At 44.9% G+C, this 20366-nt stretch overlaps 1 protein-coding gene across 3 annotated transcripts in view; it reads right to left on the bottom strand.

The window, feature by feature from the left end:
* chrm3b (cholinergic receptor, muscarinic 3b) overlaps nucleotides 1–20366 on the bottom strand; it is a 240596-nt gene that overhangs the window by 32878 nt on the left and 187352 nt on the right. The gene's annotated exons all lie outside the window — the stretch shown is intronic.

Here is a 20366-nt window from a genome sequence, read left to right as displayed (position 1 = left end):
CTTGATGGGCCGAATGGCCTCCTTCTGCACTGTGGGGATTTTATTCTCTGATTAATCAATGTGAGTGGAGGAGGGAGCATTAAGCACAGGTTAAAGAGATGTGTATTGTCTCCAGACAGGACACATTCACATTGTACTCACTCACATTGTCTGTATCTTTAAGAACTGGTTGGCTGTAGAGATTTGCATTCTAATCAGTATTCTGTAACTTGATTTTGTGTCTCTGTGCCCTGTCTGAGAGCAGGTTTGCACTCCATCTGACGAAGGAGCAGCGCTCCGAAAGCTAATGGTATTTGCTACCAAATAAACCTGTTGGACTTTAACCTGGTGTTGTTAAAACTGTTACTGTAATCATGGTGGCACAGTGGTGAGCACTGTTGCCTCGGCAAGCCAGGGACCCCGGTTTAACTCTAGCCTTGGATGACTGCCTGTGTGGAGTTTGCCCTTTCTCCCCATGTCTGTGTGGGTTTCCTCCAGGTGCTCCAGGTTTTCTCCCACACTCCAAAGATGTGCAGGTTAGATGGTTCCATTCCATTTATCTTTTGGGGGGAGGGAGGGGATGGTTTCAATGGCCCTGTTTGCCGCTAGCAGAAATCCCATTGGCCCGCTGAATAGGGCATCGGGGCTGAAATGGGTTTGCCGCCACGCATCAAAGCATTTCCGATTCATCCGGCCTGCCCAGCCAGCCAATCGGGTTCCCGACCAGAGAATATATAAAAGTTGATTTAAATGTCAGATTCAATGCCCTCCTGCCATTCATATATCTCCTCAGTGGGAACTGCACCGGGCAGGTTTTGGTGCTGGCCATTGCCAGGGTCCAATATAAGGTTGGCATTGGGGCAAATGTCCTGAGGGGGATCCTGAAGGAGGTCCATTTGGGAGTAACTCTCTTGTGTGCTGGGCCATTGAGGCTTCTGGCTGGGTGGGAGGTGGGGGTGGTGCGGGGGGGGGGGGGGGGGGGGGGAGAGGCATGTGGTAGTTGGGTCACCCTCCTGCCTGCATAGTGTGGGGCGGGGGAATTGGGTGATCCTTTTTTTACGTGGCAAGGGGGGAGGATGCCCCTCTGAGTTGAGGGGTTGGTGGTGCTCCCCCGGTCAGCAGGGTGAGGGGAGTTGCCATTTCCGTTATGGGGAGAGGGAGGCCTGTCTGAGCAGCCGGGCTGGTGCCGGTAGTTTAGGCTCTGCATGAATTAAAGTGGTTAAGGTGGGTGAATCCCACCACACAGGCGCTGCTAATGCCAGTGGGAAACACTCCAGTTTTCTCGTTGGCTTGGGCACTGAGATTCAAAACGAGTGAATCGCGGCCCTCACCTTCATGCTTTACAGAATCCCTACAGTACAGAAGGAGGCCCTTCAGCCTATTGAGTCTGCACCGACCACAATCCCACTCAGGCCCTAATCCCGTAACCCCACACATTTACCCTGCTAATCCCCCTCACACTAGGGTCAGTTTAGCACGGCCAATGAAGCATTCTGCACATCTCTGGAGTGTGGGAGGAAACCGGAGCACCCGGAGGACACCCACGCAGACAAGGGGAGAACGTGCAAACCTCACACAGACAGCGATCCAAGGCCGGAATTGAACATGGGACCCTGGCGCTGTTCGGCTGCAGTGCTAACCACTGTGCCGCCCCATGTGTTTGTCAATTGTAATTCCATTTCATCAGTTACTTGTGCGTGTTGGACGTATTTGGTTGTCACCCATCAGGAATAAAGTAGCATCAGCACATTAATGTAAAATAAAGGCTTTAAGGGAAATCATTTTAAAATGCTGGAATATATATTGTGGTGTCTTCCTTTAAAATCCCCAAATCCATTAATTTATTTTATTTTAAAAAAAGCAATGTGTTGGATAGTTATAACTCAGCAACAATATAACATCGCATTTTTAATAGATGCAGAAGTGAAACAGCTACAAATATTAATTAACCTGAAGTAAAGCTTTAGCTTGACGTGTAAACAAATTTGCCTTTGGATAAGCCTCAGGATTTGTTTGCTGTTCTGAGCAGTCAGATGGTTTAATGAAGGGTAATGTTATTTATCGATGTACGATGATACAGGAGCAGCAGTGGGATGAGTGGCAGTTGTCACAAAAGGCCCAATGATTAATTTAGCAGCAAGGTAAATGGCAGTTTATTTGTGACATACAGCAAAGAGACCCATTTGTAAGAAATGGTATTATAGTAAAAGAATAAAGAAAGCCTGTACAGTAGCTTTCACAACCTATTGATATTCCAAAGCCGTTTATGTCAAAGTATTGGAGGGTAGTCTCCGTTGTAAATGGTGGAATCATGTCAGCCAGTTGGTGCACAATGACGATCCAGACAGCATTGAAGGATGGCACAGTGGCTAGCACTGCTGCCTCACAGCGCCAGGGAGCCGGGTTCGATTCTGGTCTCGGGTGACTGTGTGGGGTTTGCATGTTCTCCCCATGTCTGCGTGGGTTTCCTCCGGGTGCCCCGGTTTCCTCCCACATTTCAAAGATGGTTTAGGTGGATTGGCCATGATAAATTACTCCTTAATGTCCCAAGCTGTGTAGGTTAGATGGATTAGCCATGGTGAATGAATGGGGTTATGGGGGGGGCGGGTTAAGTTACTCTGTTGGAGAGACGGTGCAGATTCGATGGACTGAATGGCCTCCTTCTGCACTGTAGGGATTCTATGATTCAATGAAATAATGATCAGATAATTTGTTTTTGTTTTAGTGATGTAGGTTAAGGGATAAATATTGACCAAGATACCAGGGAAAACACTTGTTCTTTTCTGAGAAAGTGTCATGAGATCCTTTACATAAACCTGGGAGAGCAACCTAGAAAAACTTAAATCTGTATTCCACATTCAAAATGGAGCCAATGCGATAAAGTAATTAAAAAATTTAATAGATTTAACCAGAAGAGTAAAATAAAAGTCTTCAGAAATTCACAAAGCAGTATTTAGACCACATTAAGAATACTACACACAGTTTTGAGCAAATATAAAAGAGTTATATATATTAGAAAGAGAAGAGAAAATAGCAATGAGATTAAAGTAGGAAGAGTAGAAAGCTCTGGGGAAAGATTAGAAGCTTAAACTCTAAATCCAGCAAGAAATCTGTCGAAGAGGGATTTGTATTGTGTTAAAAGGGAATAGAAAACCCAAACTCAACATATTAATGTAGAGTAAGTCAGGTAAATAGGGCCAACAAAATATATAAAGCAAAAATACTGACAAGTAAATTTAAAGTAGCTACCCGTGATGAACTTAAAGACATATGAACAGATGGAATTATCTACTAAACAAGATAATCTAGAAAAAGGTCACAATTTATTCTTTAATACTCTTGGCTCCTGCCAGGAACACGTGCTGCGGAAACTAAATGGCTTGAACTTGTGCCCATTCTAAATCAGATGGTTGTGGATTCAACTTCCAATCCATGACCTGAGCACAAAAATCGAGGGTGATGCCACAGTGCAGTACTGAGAGAGTGCTGCACTGTCAGAGGTAAAAGGAAATGTTAAACTGAGCCCTATCTTCCCCCTCAGCCGGACAGGAAGATCTCATTTTGAAGAAAAGCAGGGAAGTTCCATAGAATAGGATTGTTTCATAGAATCCCTACAGTTCAGAAGAAGCCATTCAGCCCATCAAATCAGCACCGACACTCTGACAGAGTTTCTTACCGTCACCCCCATCCCCATAACCCCACGCATTTCCGATGGTTAGTCCACCTAGCCCACGCACTGAGGGGCAATTTAGCATGGTCAATCCACCTGAGCGGCACAACTTTGGAGTGTGGGGGGAAACTGGAGCACCCGGAGGAAACCCACGCAGACATGGGGAGAATGTGCAAACTCCACACAGACAGTCATCTGAGGCCAGATACGAACCAGGGTACCTGGCGCTGTGAGGCAGTAGTGCTCACCACTGTGCCTCCGTGCGGCCCCTAGTGTCATAGAGTCATAGAGGTTTATAGCCTGGAAACAGGCCCTTTGGCCCAACTTGTCGATGCCGCCCTTTTTTTTAAAACCCCTAAGCTAATCCCAATTGCCCGCATTTGGCCCATATCCCTCTATACCCATCGTTCCCATGTAACTGTCTAAATGCTTTTTAAAAGATAAAATTGTACCCGCCTCTACTACTACCTCTGGCAGCTCGTTCCAGAGTGTCCTGGTCATTCATTTGTCCCTTAGTCAGCACTACAAAAAAAAGATGATCATTCGACGAAGGGGCAGCGCTCTGAACGCTTATGGTATTTGCTACCAAATAAACCTGTTGGACTTTAACCTGGTGTTGTGAGACTTCTTACTGTGCTTACCCCAAGCCAACGCCGGCATCTCCACATCATGGAAAATCTCAGCCAAAGCTGTTTCGTCATAATACTGAGATAGAAATTCATGGCCAGTGCCAGACATTAGGATGTAGGTTCCCCATCAGCTGAGGGTCAGGAAGCAACATTCGTTGCCTCATGTGTTCGTTCACAGACTATCGCAAGCAATATGCTGTGGATAGTAGCTCGGGTGAAAGAATAGCATGACAATTTCTCAATGTGTCCGTCCACTGTGGAGCATCAGGCAACTAAGTTCACACACATGTGAAATGGAGCCTCCACCTTTCTCCCTCTCCCTGCAGCTCAAACTGGTCATTTAAGTTTGCAAATCGATGGAGACCCCTTTCCCATATGTACCCTCATAGAATAGAATTCATAAAATTCCCATAGTGCAGAAGGTGGCCATTCGGCCCATCGAATCTGCACCGACACTAGGGTCAATTTAGCATGGCCAATCAACCTAACAATCCTTGGATTGTGGGAGGAAACCAGAGCACTTGGGGGAAACCCACACAGACATGAGGAGAATATGCAAACTCCACACCAACAGTGACCCAAGTCGGAATGCTCTGGGTGCTCAGAATTTCATTTGCAATCCACATTAAACAATAGGCGGGATACCACCTCCCCCCCCCCCCCCCCCCCCCGCCCCCTACCCCCCTCCAACCTCCCCATGCCGTGTTTTGAGGAGGCAAAGGTGGTGGTCTCTTCTGGCCCGACCACTGCCGATGGGTCTTCCCGCTGTTCGCACACTCTGCCACCGGAGGGAGTCGCCGTCGGCGGGACTGGATGATCCCGACAGCGGGAACAGCCTGAAAAATTTCAGCCAACACGAGATTCAAACTAAAGGGGTTAAAAAAAAATGCTTTTAAAAGGAGCCAATTCTCTCACTTTGCAGATAACTATAAAGACAGAGACAAGTGGTAAACCTGTTGGCTGTTTAGCTCCCAGGGTAATAGCTTGAAAAGACTCTCTTCTCTTGTCAGGCAGTTCCCATCTACCACTTTGAATAGATGTACATCAGCTTGTATTCCCTGCAGACTGAGAGCAGCTTCAAATAAAGAATTTGCAATGGTATCTAGCTGTATACTTCACATCATTGCGTATCGTTTCATGCATTGTTTGTTAGGTTTCCAAAGCTTATTAGTTACATAATGATGCCTGGGACATGTAGTGTTCCTTTGTCATAGTTACCAAGATAGACTGGCAGCTCCAATGGGTTGGGAGGAGACATGTACCAGATTTTCCAGTCAAACTATATCACTGATCACTTTTGTTCACCGGATAGCCCATCGGATAGTTCACCTGGAGTCAGCATTCCCGCTCCTCAGAAGCAGGCAGCCAACTGAGGCCCAATTTCGGAGGGATTTTCAAAAGCTGCTGGAATGTTTCTGACTTCAGTTGGGCCCCCTGCTGAGGACTGAGCCTGGCAAGAGGCCTGGGGGTGGTGGGGTGGGGGAAGGGGGGGGGGGGGGCACCCTGGAGCCTCCTGTCAAGGTCCTAATCGCAAATCAGAACGGATAAGAAAATGGCAGCCACAGTGTTACCTGCCACACTGATGGCCCTAACAGCACTATTTCTACTTTTAAATTTTCAGTGGGTTTCCAAGTGCGCCTTCATTTTTCAGGCACCCTCGTGGCCTCCGACCTGGTGAGGTTGTCACTCATCCGGTGCTGCAGACCCTTTGATTGGACCTTGAGAAACCCACCCGTGGTCCTTTTAACATTCGTTCGTGGGAATCGCTGACTGGGCTGGCATTTATTGCCCATCCCTGAGGCCATTTTAAGAGTCAACCACATTTGCTGTGGGTCTAGAGTCACATGTAGGCCAGACCAGGTAAGGACGGCAGATTTCCTTTCCTAAAGAACATTCGTGAACCAGATGGGTTATTTTCCGACAATCACAATGGTTTCATGGTCATCAGTGGACTCTTAATTCCAGATTTTTCGTGAATTCAAATTTCACCATCTGCCATGGTGGGATTTGAACCCAGGTCCCCAGAACATTACCTTGTGTTTCTGGATTACTAGTCCAGTGACAATACCACTATGCCAATGCCTCCCTTGGATTGGATGGCGAACATGGAGGCGGCTTCTTCATTGGCTGCCCTGTGTAAAATTGCGCTCGTGAGTGCACTGAAGACGCACGTCAGGGACATGCAATCGCCCTGAGGCCTGAAGGACCCCACACACCCCGGACATTCTCTCTTGCATCTTCTTCCATCAGGAAAAAGATACAAACGTCTGAGGTCACGTATCAGCCGACTCAAGAACAACTGCCATCAGACTTTGAAGGGACCTTGCATTAAGTCGATCTTTCTCTACACCCTAGCTATGACTGTAACACTACATTCTGCACTCTCTCGTTTCCTTCTCTATGAACGGTATGCTTTCTCTGTATAGCGCGCAAGAAACAATACTTTTCACAGTATGCTAATACAGAGTACTGGGCTAATGGTAAGATACTTGGTAGTGTGGATGAACAGAGAGATCTCGGTGTCCATGTGCATAGATCCCTGAAAGTTGGCACCCAGGTTGATAGGGTTATTAAGAAGGCGTACGGCGTGTTAGCTTTTATTGGTAGAGGGATTGAGTTTCAGAACCAGGAGGTCATGTTGCAGCTGTACAAAACTCTGGTGCGGCCGCACTTGGAGTATTGCGTACAGTTCTGGTCACCGTATTATAGGAAGGATGTGGATGCATTGGAAAGGGTGCAGAGGAGATTTACTAGGATGTTGCCTGGTATGGTGGGAAGGTCTTATGAGGAAAGGCTGAGGGACTTGAGGTTGTTTTCGTTAGAGAGAAGAAGGTTAAGAGGTGACTTAATAGAGGCATACAAGATGATCAGAGGATTAGATAGGGTGGATAGTGAGAACCTTTTTCCTCGGATGGTGATAGCTAGCACGAGGGGACATAGCTTTAATTTGAGGGGTGATAGATATAAGACAGATGTCAGAGGTAGGTTCTTCACTCCGAGAGTGGTAAGGGCATGGAATGCCCTGCCTGCAGCAGTAGTGGACTCGCCAACATTAAGGGCATTTAAATGGTCATTGGATAAACATATGGATGATATTGGAAGAGTGTAGGTTAGATGGGCTTTAGATTGGTTTCACTGGTCGGCGCAACATCGAGGGCTGAAGGGCCTGTATTGCGCTGTAATGTTCTATGTTCTATGTTCTTTATGACAATAATAAATCAAATCAAATCAAATCAAAATGGAAAATAGGGTGACCAGAACTGTACACAGTATTCCAAGTGTGGCCTTACTGATGTCTTGTACAACTTCAACAAGACATCCCAACACCTGTATTCAATGTTCTGGCCAATGAAACCAAGCATGCAGAATGCCTTCTTCACCACTCTGTCCACCTGTGACTCCACTTTCAAGAAGTTATGAATCTGTACCCCTAGATCTCTTTGTTCTGGAAGAAACTTTCCTTTCCTATGCTCACAGGTCCATTACTTTCCACCCAATTACATGCCAAACACCAGGCTGTGGAGCATGGAGGTGGAAAATTCTCCAACAGTTTCTACCAACAGTGAACACTTCAAAGCAGTGATTGAATTTTACTTACAGGTCACTGAATAATGTCTGAGGTTTGATCAGAATATTGAAGTCAAAGTCGTGTCTGGAATTCTAACCAGAATAGTTTCACTTTTCCTCCCACACCCAACCACACTGAGTATTGTGTCCACTTCTGGCCATTACACTTCAGGAAAAATGTGAAGGGATTGGAGAGGATACAGAAAAGATTTGTAGAATGGATCCAGGGATGAGGAATGTCAACTACGTGGATATAAGTTGGAGAAGCTCTTTATTGGAGAAGACGGGGGGGGGGGGGGGGGGGGAGACTTTTTCCATCCCGCTCACCACAGGAATCGTTGCAGGCAGGGAGGGGCGAACAATGTCCATCGACCTCAGGCAGGATTTTCAAGTTTTTGGGCGAGCGCGGTCGGAAAATTCTGTCCGAGAAGATTGAGAAAATCTTGTCCAATTTCCTTGTCTTTAGCTCTGACGATGGGGCACCCTGACTCGGAACATCGGTTCTGCTCTCTTTCTCCAAAGATGCTGTCAGACCTGCTGAGATTTTCCAGCATTTTCAGGATGTTCCCAATGGTGTGAGTGTCCAGAACCAGGGGTCACAGTCTGAGGGTATTGGATGGATTGGGTGCACCATACTTTTTTTTCATTCCATCAACCCTCAGATTTAGAAGACTTCCCACATCAATAGATACGTGAGGCAGACAAAGCACATGTTGGGGTTTGTTTGATGGATGTTCCTGATGGTGTGAGTATCCAGAACCAGGGGTCACAGTCTGAGGGTACAGGGTAGACCGTTTAGGACAGAGAAGAGGAGAAATTCTTTCACCCAGAGAGTGGTCAGCCTGTGGAATTCACTCCCACAAAGTAGTTGAGGCTAAAATATTGAATGTTTTCAAGAAGCAGTTAGATATAACACTTGGGCAAAGGGGATCAAAGGAAATGAGGGGAAGGCAGGATCAGGCTACTGAGTTGGATGATCAGCCATGATCATGATGAATGGTGGAGCAGGCTCGAAGGGCCGAATGGCCTCCTCCTGCTTCTATCTTTGTTTCTCTCGGTGAGTGGTTAGGATCTGGAATGCTTAGAGTATAGTGGAGGTAGATTCAATTGTGATTTTCAAAAGAGGATTGGATAATTACCTGAAAGAAAAGAAATAGCAGGAAAAGACAAGGGAATGGGACAAGAGTGAGTTGCATAAGAAGAGAGCTGGCATTGACGCGATGAGCCGAATGGCCTCCTTTGTGCTGTAACCTTTCTGTGATTTTATGACTCTATACTAAAGCAATCATGAGTGTTATATTCCAAAAAACTAATTGCTGAAAGATGGTATTGGAGCCAACCTTGACCCAGTCTTACATTTGTTTAGAGTTAAACATTACAAGCATATACCTCCTAACTCAAATACACCACAGTTTCAATAAGTGTCTCTTTACATGTGCTCAAGCTAAATCCTAGTTAATACCCACCACCTGCCCACAATTATTATACAATTGACAATTAGTACAGCCAAAGATCCAAGGCACACAAGACATTATAATTCATTATTATCGAAATGATTTTCTGCCAAAATCTTTTACTCTCCTTGAGCATGGTAATGTTACTGGATAAAAGTGTAAGTACGATGCATTATTTACAGTAGCAAATTACATCAATCAGTGTCGGTGACTTGAAGACTCAAGAACAGCTTCTTCTCTGCTGCCATCAGACTTTTGAATGGACCTACCTTATATTAAGTTGATCGTTCTCAACACCCAAGCCATTGCTGTAACACTACATTCTGCACCCTCTCCTTTCCTTCTCCCATATGTATCATAGAATCGCTACAGTGCAGAAGGAGGCCATTCAGCCCGTCAAGTCTGCACTGACCACAATCCCACCCAGGCCCCATTCCCGTAACCACACATATTTACTCTGTTAATCCCCTGACACTAAGGGCAGTTTAGCATGGCCAATCAACCCAACCCGCACATCTTTGGACTGTGGGAGGAAACTGGAGCACCCGGAGGAAACCCACGCAAACACGGGTGTCAGAATTTTACCACCTGGCCTGCCCCAAAATCGGGCAAAATCGAGGCTCGCAGAATGGCATTCTCCATTGGCCTCGGGCGGGATCTTACGGGCGGGTGAGGCGGTAAAATTCCGGCAGGGGTTTCTTGTCCTTTAATGACGGTATGCTTTGTCTGCATAAGAAACAATATTTTTCACTGTATGCCAATACATGTGACAGCATTAAATCAATTCAAATCAAAAGACATCACTGAGCAAGCTCGCTGCATTATTGAGGGCTCCTGATGCAACAGGATTGAGAAGTCATTAAACTGAATATGAAGTTTAGGTTGTTCCATGCCCTTCAGCCACAATAATTCTGGTTTCAGTATCAGTGCGTCGCACCATCCTACAACATCACATTCAAAGCTGAGAAGCTTCTGAGCCTGCAGAATAACAGCAACAGCACTTCAAAGAGATGGTGGGTGAAACGCTTTGATAAGCTTCTACATGCTATTGAAGTACATGTGAAATGACTTATTAATATTAATCTGGGGAAAGAAGCAGAGAGCTAATTCTTTATACTGGGCAACCGAGGCGTTTGAGAGGTATGTGACATGGCATGTAGCCTGGTGTGCAAAGAGTGAAATATTTCCTTCTCGTACTTGGATCTAACTGCATCTGTCATCCGCAGTTGCGATTGGTAAGAAAATGACTTCACGATCCGCCTTAGGATAGGGACTCAGTGATGAAAATACCATTAAAGCCAGGCACTGTTCACACTTGTTATGAAAGCAATAACATGTACTATACAATGCCTTTCATGTAATCTGAATGTCTTAAAGCCCTGCTCAGCCAACTGAGTACTTTTGAAGTGTAGTCATTGCTGAAGCTGGATGGGAATGTGATGGAGAGAAAGCTCCCACACTCAGTAATTAAATAAATATTGTTCATCTGCTTTAGTCAGGTTTTTGAGGGATTAATGTAGCCAAGATGTCTCCCATGTTCTTTTTCCAATAACAGCCTGGGATAGTCCACCTCCACCTGAGTGACGGACATGGCCTTAGTTTAACATCTTATTGAAAAGATGGCATCTCTAATAACAGTGCGCTCTCTGTTCTGTTCTGAAATACCAGCCTAGACTTGGGTTGGATGGTGGTGTGGAGTTGGGGGAGTTTAAAGCCCCCTGGTGGGCGTGCTTTAGATGTGGGGGACACATAAATAGATTGGATTATGAGCCCACTGCATCCTCACCCACCTTCGACATGGTCCTGATAATATTGGGGAGGGGTGGTGAATAAGGCACCCTTAGACCTATTGAGGTCCTCAACTATCCAAGTAAGTGGCAATTAAGTGCTTCAATCTGCCTGCACTGGCATAATATGCTGGGCAATGGAAGGTGGGTGAGAGCCAGATGGCTGTTTTTGCACCAAAGGTGTGGTACGGATACCCTGTGCACATTGAGGGCATCCCCTCTAAGATCCATTCCCTCCTTTGTGCCTCCCTGCCTTCCCTCGAAAACCTTTCCCCACATTACCCCATTCCCTAATTTGCCTGATCCCTCCCTGCCCATCAAGCCCGGGACTTATCTCAGTCTGTGATTCATGCTTTCTTTTTAAGTGGACGTACTTGCAGTCCTAGCAGTGCCCACTGCTGAGATCTGGCGCTGCTGGGACTGGAAGAGCTGCAGCCCCGTCTGATTGACTGGCAGGTCGTGAGCAGGACTCCATTTCACTGAAGGGCAGAAGTCCCACTCTCTAGCTTGTTAAGCCCACTGCAATTAACATCACTGCGACGCAGCCTTTATTCAAGCAAATTACTGCGAATGCTGGAATCTGAAACCAGAAGAGAAAATGCTGGAAAATCTCAGCAGGTCTGACAGCATCTGTAAGGAGAGAAAAGAGCTGACGTTTCGAGTCCAGACGACCCTTTGCCAGATTTTCCAGCATTTTCTCTTTTGGTTTCAGCCTTTAGTCAAGTTGGTCAATTTGTGACTGGCTTTTCTAATGGGCCGGGGGTGAGGAAATATACCCCCGACCCCATTCACACTTATATGTACAAGTCACTGGCATGGGATTTGAACACACAACCTTCTGACACACAGGGAGTGATACCACTGAGCCAAGAGTAACATTTTAGTGGTATCATCTTTCTTTCCTTCAGACTTGTTTAAAATGACTTGATAAATAATGCTTCCCTCCATATTCATGTGACGATATACTCGAGGAATTTATATTGTTAACTTCTTCATCTTAAATAGCTGCTCTGCTGAGTTTCCACATTATTATATAGCAGCTGGTGCCACCAAGAATGTTTGCTGACAATTTCCGTAAATAAACTGTGCTTTGATCTGATGTGTTAATTGGAGGCAGTTGGCTTACACTGCAAGTTGTAAGGTTAGGGACTTGGACAGCAGATGAGCCCTGGGTTCACTGAATGTACTGTCTCTTTGTACACAGGTCATCAATGAGACTTAGTGACTCTCGAGGTTGCTGGCTGCATCTGCATATTCTAGCACCCCCACTTCCTGCAGAGCTTTCACAATATTGTGACAAACAGGAAAGAACAATACAACACAGGAACAGGCCCTTCGGCCCACCAAGCTTGCGCTGATATGCGGTTTCTATCCCTCTGTTCGCCTCTCGTTCATGTGTCTATCAAGATACACGTTGAACATTGCTAATGTGCCTGCTTCCACCACCTCTATTGGCAGTGTGTTCCAGTGTGTGTAAAACTTTCCCCACACATCTCCCCTAAACTTACTAACTCTCACCTTAAACGTGTGCTCTCTTGTAGTCAGCCCTTCAACCCTGGGAAGAAGCCTCTGACTAGCCACCCTATTAATGCCTCTCATAATTTTGTAGGCTTCTATCAGATCACCCCCTCAGCCTCTGTCTTTCCAGTGAAAATGATCTGAGTTTATCCAAACTCTCCTCATACCTAAAACCCTCCAGACCAGGCAACATCCTGGTAAACCTTCTTTTCACCCTCTCCAAAGCCTCCCCCCTCTTCCTTCAGGTAGCGTGGTTGACCAGAACTGCACGCAATATTCCCAGTGCGGCCCAACTAAAGTTTTACATAGCTGTAACATAAGTTGCCAACTTTACACTCGATGCCCAGGTCGATGAAGGCAAGCATGCTGTATGCCTTCTTGACCACCTTATCCACCTGTGTTGCCACTTTCAGGGATCCGTGAATCCATTTCGGAATTCTCAAAGTCCTCCTTGTTGTGGTAAATATAATATCAGGATAATTTTGCGGGAATATATCTTGTTTTATGGCAGAATGCTGTGGACTTTGCTCTGCAACTTTGAGGGGGGGGGGAATTTTGGCTCAAAGTTGGACTCTGACGACAGTTTTCTAATTCTTTTCCCAACTTAGATCTGTGGAAATAAAAATTTTATGGTGGGTTTTGACGGCTTGTACAATACCAAGACGGAATTCAAATGGGCATTTGGACTCTGGACCGAATGGCCTGTTTTCATGTTGTATTTTCTGTGTACATGATTAAAAACTGTTGGGCTGTTGGTTTTGAATCTTGGAAGATTTGTTCTAATGGAGAAAAATCTGAGTTACAGTCCAGTTCAACACATAAACTTTAGTAGATTTAAAAAAAAATGTACAGCATCTTGTGAATATATGTTACAGCAATTTTAGTCTGCCCAACCGATATGGCATATGTTATAGCCATATCTAAAGAGATTAAAGATACAATGAGATGTGTACATAGATTCTAGTGTACAGTTTACTGCGGTTAGATTAACTCTGAATTGGGCTTTGTTCATCAATACAAATAAAAGATGTATCAAGTTCATGAAAGGGAAGATCCATTCAGCAAAGCTGAATATCTGTGGCATGAGAAAATACTCCTTCATTTAACCTTGACTGGACATAGAATCCTTACAGTGTATAAGGAGGCCATTCAGCCCATCAAGTCTGCACTGACCACAATACCACTCAGGCCCGATTCCCGTAATCCCACATATTTACCCTGTTAATCCCCTGACAGTAGAGTAAATTTAGCATGGCCAATCCACCTAACCCGCACATCTTTGGACAGGTGGGTAACAGTGGCATGGTTGTGTTTACTGTTTATCCCTAGTTGCACTGATGGCTTTAAGAATCAACCACAAAATGTGGGATTGAAGCTCTGTGTAGGTCAGATTGGGTGCGGCACCTTCCCTGAAGGATATTAATAAATCAATGATTTTTTTCTACAACAACCCAGCACAATCATTTTTTGTTTCTAGCTGACACGTTTGATTCTGTTCTACAATATGTCATGCTAGGATTTGAACTGTCACCTTCTGGCTTGCTTGTCCTGTACTACTAAGTTACCTTACCCATTTCAAAATGTAACTCCATATTATTCAATGGTTCTGAAACAGAGGGCTGAATGTTCTCAGGTCCACAGACTGGGTGCGAGGTTGGAAAATAGAAGGTTGGGTCAGCTACCTGATGTATTCCCACCTCTAAGGGGAAAGCTGATGATACCGCCTGGATCTTCCTTATTTTTATTCATGCGAGAGATGTGAGCCTTGCTGGCTGTGCCAGTATTTATTGCCCATCACTAATTGCCCCTGCGAAGATGGTGGTGGTGACCTGCCTTCTTGAACCGCAGCAAGATTGGTGGCATAGTGGACAGTGAAGAAAGTTATCTCCAATTACAATGGGATCTTGATCAATTGGGCCAGTGGGATGACGAATGGCAGATGGAGTTTAATTGAGACAAATGTGAGGTGATGCATTTTGGTAGATTGAACCAGGGCAGGACTTACTCAGTTAATGATAGGGCGTTGGGGAGAGTTACAGAACAAAGAGATCTAGGGGTACATGTTCATAGCTCCTTGAAAGTGGAGTCACAGGTGGACAGAGTGGTGAAGAAGACATTCAGCATGCTTGGTTTCATCGGTCAGAACATTGAATACAGGAGTTGGGACGTCTTGTTAAAGTTGTACAAGACATTGGTAAGGCCACACTTGGAATACTGTGTGCAATTCTGGTCACCCTATTATAGAAAGGATATTATTAAACTAGAAAGAGTGCAGAAAAGATTTACAGGATGCTACCGGGACTTGATGGATTGAGTTATAACGAGAGGCTGAATACACTGGGACTTTTTTCTCTGGAGTGTAGGAGGCTGAGGGGGACCTTATAGAGGTCTATAAAATAATGAGGGGCATAGACAAGGTAGATAGTCAATATCTTTTCCTCTTGGTGGGCAACTGCAATTGGCCTCCCATTGGCAGGCCAGGGGCAGGGTGGATCATCAATATATCCTTTCAATCACCCTGACAGGAACTCTCTGTGGTGCAAAGGCCACAGCCACATTGATGACGGGACAGCTGTGGCCATGTGTATTCTTTTAGCTCTTCTCAGTACTGTAGAGAGCACCTCCATTTTGCAATGCCCAAAAGGTCACCTGCCTGGTTCAGCAGCATGCATCTCACCTGCTGGGGCTTATGGCCGGACATCTCTACGGGACCTCCTGCTTCCTGGGTTTGCCCACCATCCTTAGTTGGATGGAGCTGTTGGAGGTAGCTTCTTAATTGGTCATTTTGGGGAAATATAGGAATATAGAAAATAGGAGCAGGAGGAGACCATTTGGCCCTATGAGCCTGCACTGCCATTCATTATGATCATGGCTGATCATTCAAATCAATAGCCTGATCCCGCCTTTCCCCCAAATCCTTTGAGCCCCCTCTCTTCAAGTGCTATATCTAACTGCTCCTTGAAAACATACAGGGCGGGACTTTCCGGCTACGCTCGCCCCAAGACCTAAAAATCCCACCCAAGGTCAATGGACCGTTGCATGATCCTATCTCATCCGCTACAATTCCTATGGCAGGCGGGACAGGAAAATTCCACCCACAATGTCTTGGCCGCAACTGATGTCCCATCAAGGCCAGTTCCAGATTTATGACCAGGAATCTCTATTTCAGAAACTGAAGTGGGAATTGTAACTGAATTGGAAAAATTCAGCACAGAGTACCACATTAATACTTCTCTTGCTGCAGTTATACAAGGCCTTGGTGAGGCCACACCCTCAGTATTGTGTGCAGTTTTGATCTGAGGAAGAACATTCCTGCTATTGAGAGAGTCCAGTGAAGGTTCACCAACCTGATTCCCGGAATGGCAGGACTGACGTATGAAGAGAGGCTGGATCAACTGGGCTTGCACTCGCTGGAATTTTAAAAAATGAGAGGGATCTCTCATTTAAAATATCTCATATAAAATCCTGATGGGACTGAACAGGCTAGATGGGGGAAGAATGTTCCCGATGTTGGGGAAGCCCAGAACTAGGGGACACAGTCTAAGAATATGGGTTAGGTCATTCAGGACTGAGATGAGAAAGAACTTCTTCACTCAGAGAGTTGTGAACCTGTGGAATTTTTTACCACATAAAGCTGTCTGGGCCAGTTCGTTAGATATGTTCAAGTGGGAGCTGGACGTGGTCCTTGCAGCTAAATCGATCACGGGGTATGGAGAGAAAGCGTGAGTGGGATGCTGAAAGTGCACGATCACCTATGATCATATTGAATGGTGGTGCAGGCTCGAAGGCCTTCTCTTGCACCTATTTTCTATGTTTCTATGTTTCATTCTGAATATTTTAATGACGCAACTAATTTTACAAAGAACGGTAACAATACAAAGTTAAATTTGGGGTGCCAGGCTTGTTTAATATGTTTTGCTTTCACTTCTTGGTGGTGGATCGAAATCTAGCCCAAGCATTAGGGTTGTTCATGAAATGGGTTTGAATACTCTCAACACAGCCATCAGTGGATATAGCACAGAAATTTCCATCATATGACACCAGTTGGTAATCAAAGAGACACCATAAAATGACATGAGTACTCTGTTGATATTAGGATTAAGATATATTGTTTGACCAGGATGTTGAATTGGCTGAGACCCAAGAGTGATCAGTGGACACAAATGCCCAACATGGAACAATCTTTTATCCTCAGGCAAATATTTATCAGGAAACGTTTCAAAATAATACGTAGTGTGTCTCAATGTCTAAATATAATACAAATGCCTGGAAAAGGTTAAACTAATAAAGTCCATAATGGCCTCCAATACAACTCTGAGGTTTAAAAATGTTTAAAAATATATTATGTTTTGGGACTGTAGTTCTAAATTTAAGGCAAATGAAGGAGATCATATGACCCGTTCTGCCTGACAGTAATTCTGGTTGTTTTGATTGTTAGAGATCCACCTATTTCAAAGATGAAAGGGAGTTGAGATCAAAGGTAGCTAATCAGCATTTCTGCCTAAAAATAAGGTTAATACTTTGTCTTGTTGCCATGGGAAAAAAGACTGAAGACGCAATTTTTGAGGTTAGGTTACAGGCTTCCCTACAAAACAATAAATATCATAGACAGCAGTTTGTTGAGTGTGGTTTGCAGCCACCCGAGTTGCAGAGAGCAGGATACAGAAGTAGCCAGGCCTACAGCTGAAACAGAGAAAATTCTGACTCTTGTTCACCATGCAAAACATGGGTGGAAGCTTGTGCTCAGATTGAAGAGACCAAATCCATGAGGACTTAAAGGAAGCTGGAAGATTCACCTCACTTTGGCGAGGGTGGAATCTCTAGTGTACCCCTTACAGTGAAAGTCAGTTCTGTGATCAGGAGTTGCTCCACTGGTAAAGTTAAAAAGAAAGCAAGCCTTTGAGAGCTGAGAATAATTTTAGACTGGTTTCTGGAGGATGAAGTGCCCACTTAAGTTTCAGTGTAACGTATAACCGTAAGGATAGATTTGCGATTGTGTTAAAAGGCAATTGGGGTATCTCTTCTCTGTTTTTTAAAACCAAAATTGCTTAAAAAGAGAGTAATGTTTTCTCAATAGATTTTTTTCAGTCATTTGCTACAGTAGAAGTTTTGAAGGCCGGGATCTTACCACCGTTCACGCCGGTGGGATTTTCCCATCCCGTCGCAGTGAACGGGAATTTGGCTGGCCAAATTCTCTGACCTCACTGCAGCGGGAGCGTGGCATGAACGGTTGATAAGATCATGCCTGAAACCCTGCCATGACATTCTTTTAGCTCGTAACTGGGAGTTCAAATCTCTTCATAAAATTTATTGGTTTCTACAGAGCTCATAACATTTCTTGTACCATTCTCAGGCTCTGATGCCATCACCATGAGAGATGACGCAGAGGAAGATGAAACAGGTATTTGCATTCAAGTCTGAAGCAAATGCTTGAAAGCGGTACAGGGAAAAGTTTTAATGCACATGATGAATGACTTCAAGTTTATTACCTAAATGAGTGTGGCCTTTCTGTTTTCTGGTTTTTCACCACTGCCAGTAAACTGCAATCACAACTCTCCGAGTGGCCCTTGTGGGAGGATACAGATGTGGAGATGCCGGCGTTGGACTGGGGTAAACACAGTAAGAAGTTTAACAACACCAGGTTAAAGTCCAACAGGTTTATTTGGTAGCAAAAGCCACACAAGCTTTCGGAGCTCTAAGCCCCTTCTTCAGGTGAGTGGGAATTCTGTTCACAAACAGAGCTTATAAAGACACAGACTCAATTTACATGAATAATGGTTGGAATGCGAATACTTACAACTAATCAAGTCTTTAAGAAACAAAACAATGTGAATGGAGAGAGCATCAAGACAGGCTAAAAAGATGTGTATTGACTCCAGACAAGACAGCCAGTGAAACTCTGCAGGTCCACGCCATCACCCAAAGTTGCGTGGACCTGCAGAGTTTCACTGGCTGTCTTGTCTGGAGTCAATACACATCTTTTTAGCCTGTCTTGATGCTCTCTCCATTCACATTGTTTTGTTTCTTAAAGACTTGATTAGTTGTAAGTATTCGCATTCCAACCATTATTCATGTAAATTGAGTCTGTGTCTTTATAAGCTCTGTTTGTGAACAGAATTCCTACTCACCTGAAGAAGGGGCTTAGAGCTCCGAAAGCTTGTGTGGCTTTTGCTACCAAATAAACCTGTTGGACTTTAACCTGGTGTTGTTAAACTTCTTACGGAGAATACAGAACCAGGGCTGTTGTTGTTGACTCAGCTTTATTTGCCAGTCAACCTCATTACTTTCGAGGTCATTGTATCTGCTTTAAATTAGCGTTGACGGTTTGACTCATTTCTCACAGGATTACTGGAGAAAGCATTGAAGAAAAGTGGTGTGCCACAATCTGCAACAGACTTAAAAATGTCTCCAATTCATTTACCAGTATTCCTAAAAATAAAAACCACATTTTAGAATTGACAAGCTAGGAATGGACTAGAGATTTATTTAAACTCATAGAATTGTAGAATCACAGAATCCCTACAGTGCAGAAAGAGGCCATTCGGCCCATCGAGGCTGCACTGTCAACAATCCCACCCAGCCCCTATCCCCAAAACTCCCCCTGATACTGCGGGGCAATTTATCATGGCCAATCCACCTAACATGCGCAGCTTTGGACTGTGGGAGGAAACCCATTCAGACATGAGGAGAATGTGCAGACTCCATGCAGAGAGTCACCCAAGGCCAGAGTTGAACCCAGGTTCCTGGCGCTGTGAGGCAGTAGTGTTAAATCCTACTACATGTAGAGCAAGGCCGGAACTTTCCAGCTGGTCATGTGGCGGGATCTTCTGCTCCCACTGGTGGCGTACCCTCACCACAGGTTTCCCAGTGGCGAGGGGTGTATTCAATGGGAAACCTCGATGGCAATGGCGGGAGATCTTACCACTGGCTAATGGAGAGTCACCTCTGACACACGTAACGGGTTGTGTGGAAAATCTTACCCCATTTGCTTTTTTTAGAAATATAGATCTGTGATATATTTCCTTTAAAATGCACTGCCGTTTATTGAGGTATAATATTCTGTGAATATAATGTAAATAATGATAAGCAATAATTATGATGACTTTTCTTTTCCAGATTTCTGCCAAAAATGACCAATTTTCTTTCCGAGTGCTGGCTTGGTTTTAAAAAAGACCCACCGCATTTAAGGAAAATAACAAATGTTGCCTGTTCCTTTCAAAAGCTGAGTTCAGAGATACATGCACATTCCATTCACGTTGTTGGAACACATTTTGCACGCTTCTTTCATATCACACATGTGTCCATCTGCTGGAATTGTTGGTGAAAATATTTCTGGAACTTACTATAGTAACTATTCTCAGAAAACTAACCATAGAACCACGGAATCCCTACAGTGCAGAAGGAGGCCATTCAGCCCATTCGGTCTGCACCCCACCCAGGCTCTCCCCTTCACCCGTAACCCCACGCATTTACCATTGCAAATCCCCCAAACCTCACACATCTTGAAACACTAAGGGGCAATTTAGCCTGGCCAATTCACCTAACCCGCACATCATAGAAATCATAGAAACCCTACAGTGCAGAAGGAGGCAATTCGGCCCATCGAGTCTGCACCGACCACAATCCCACCCAGGCCCTACCCCTATCGTTGGGACTGTGGGAGGAAACTGGAGCACCCGGAGGAAACCCGCGCAGCCACGGGGAGAACATGCAAACGCCGCACAGTCACCCAAGGTTGGAATCGAACCTGGGTCTCTGGCGT

This window comes from Mustelus asterias, chromosome 15 (genome assembly GCF_964213995.1).
Source record: "Mustelus asterias chromosome 15, sMusAst1.hap1.1, whole genome shotgun sequence".
Lineage (NCBI taxonomy): Eukaryota > Metazoa > Chordata > Chondrichthyes > Carcharhiniformes > Triakidae > Mustelus > Mustelus asterias.
This window is presented reverse-complemented; position numbering and strand designations above follow the sequence as displayed.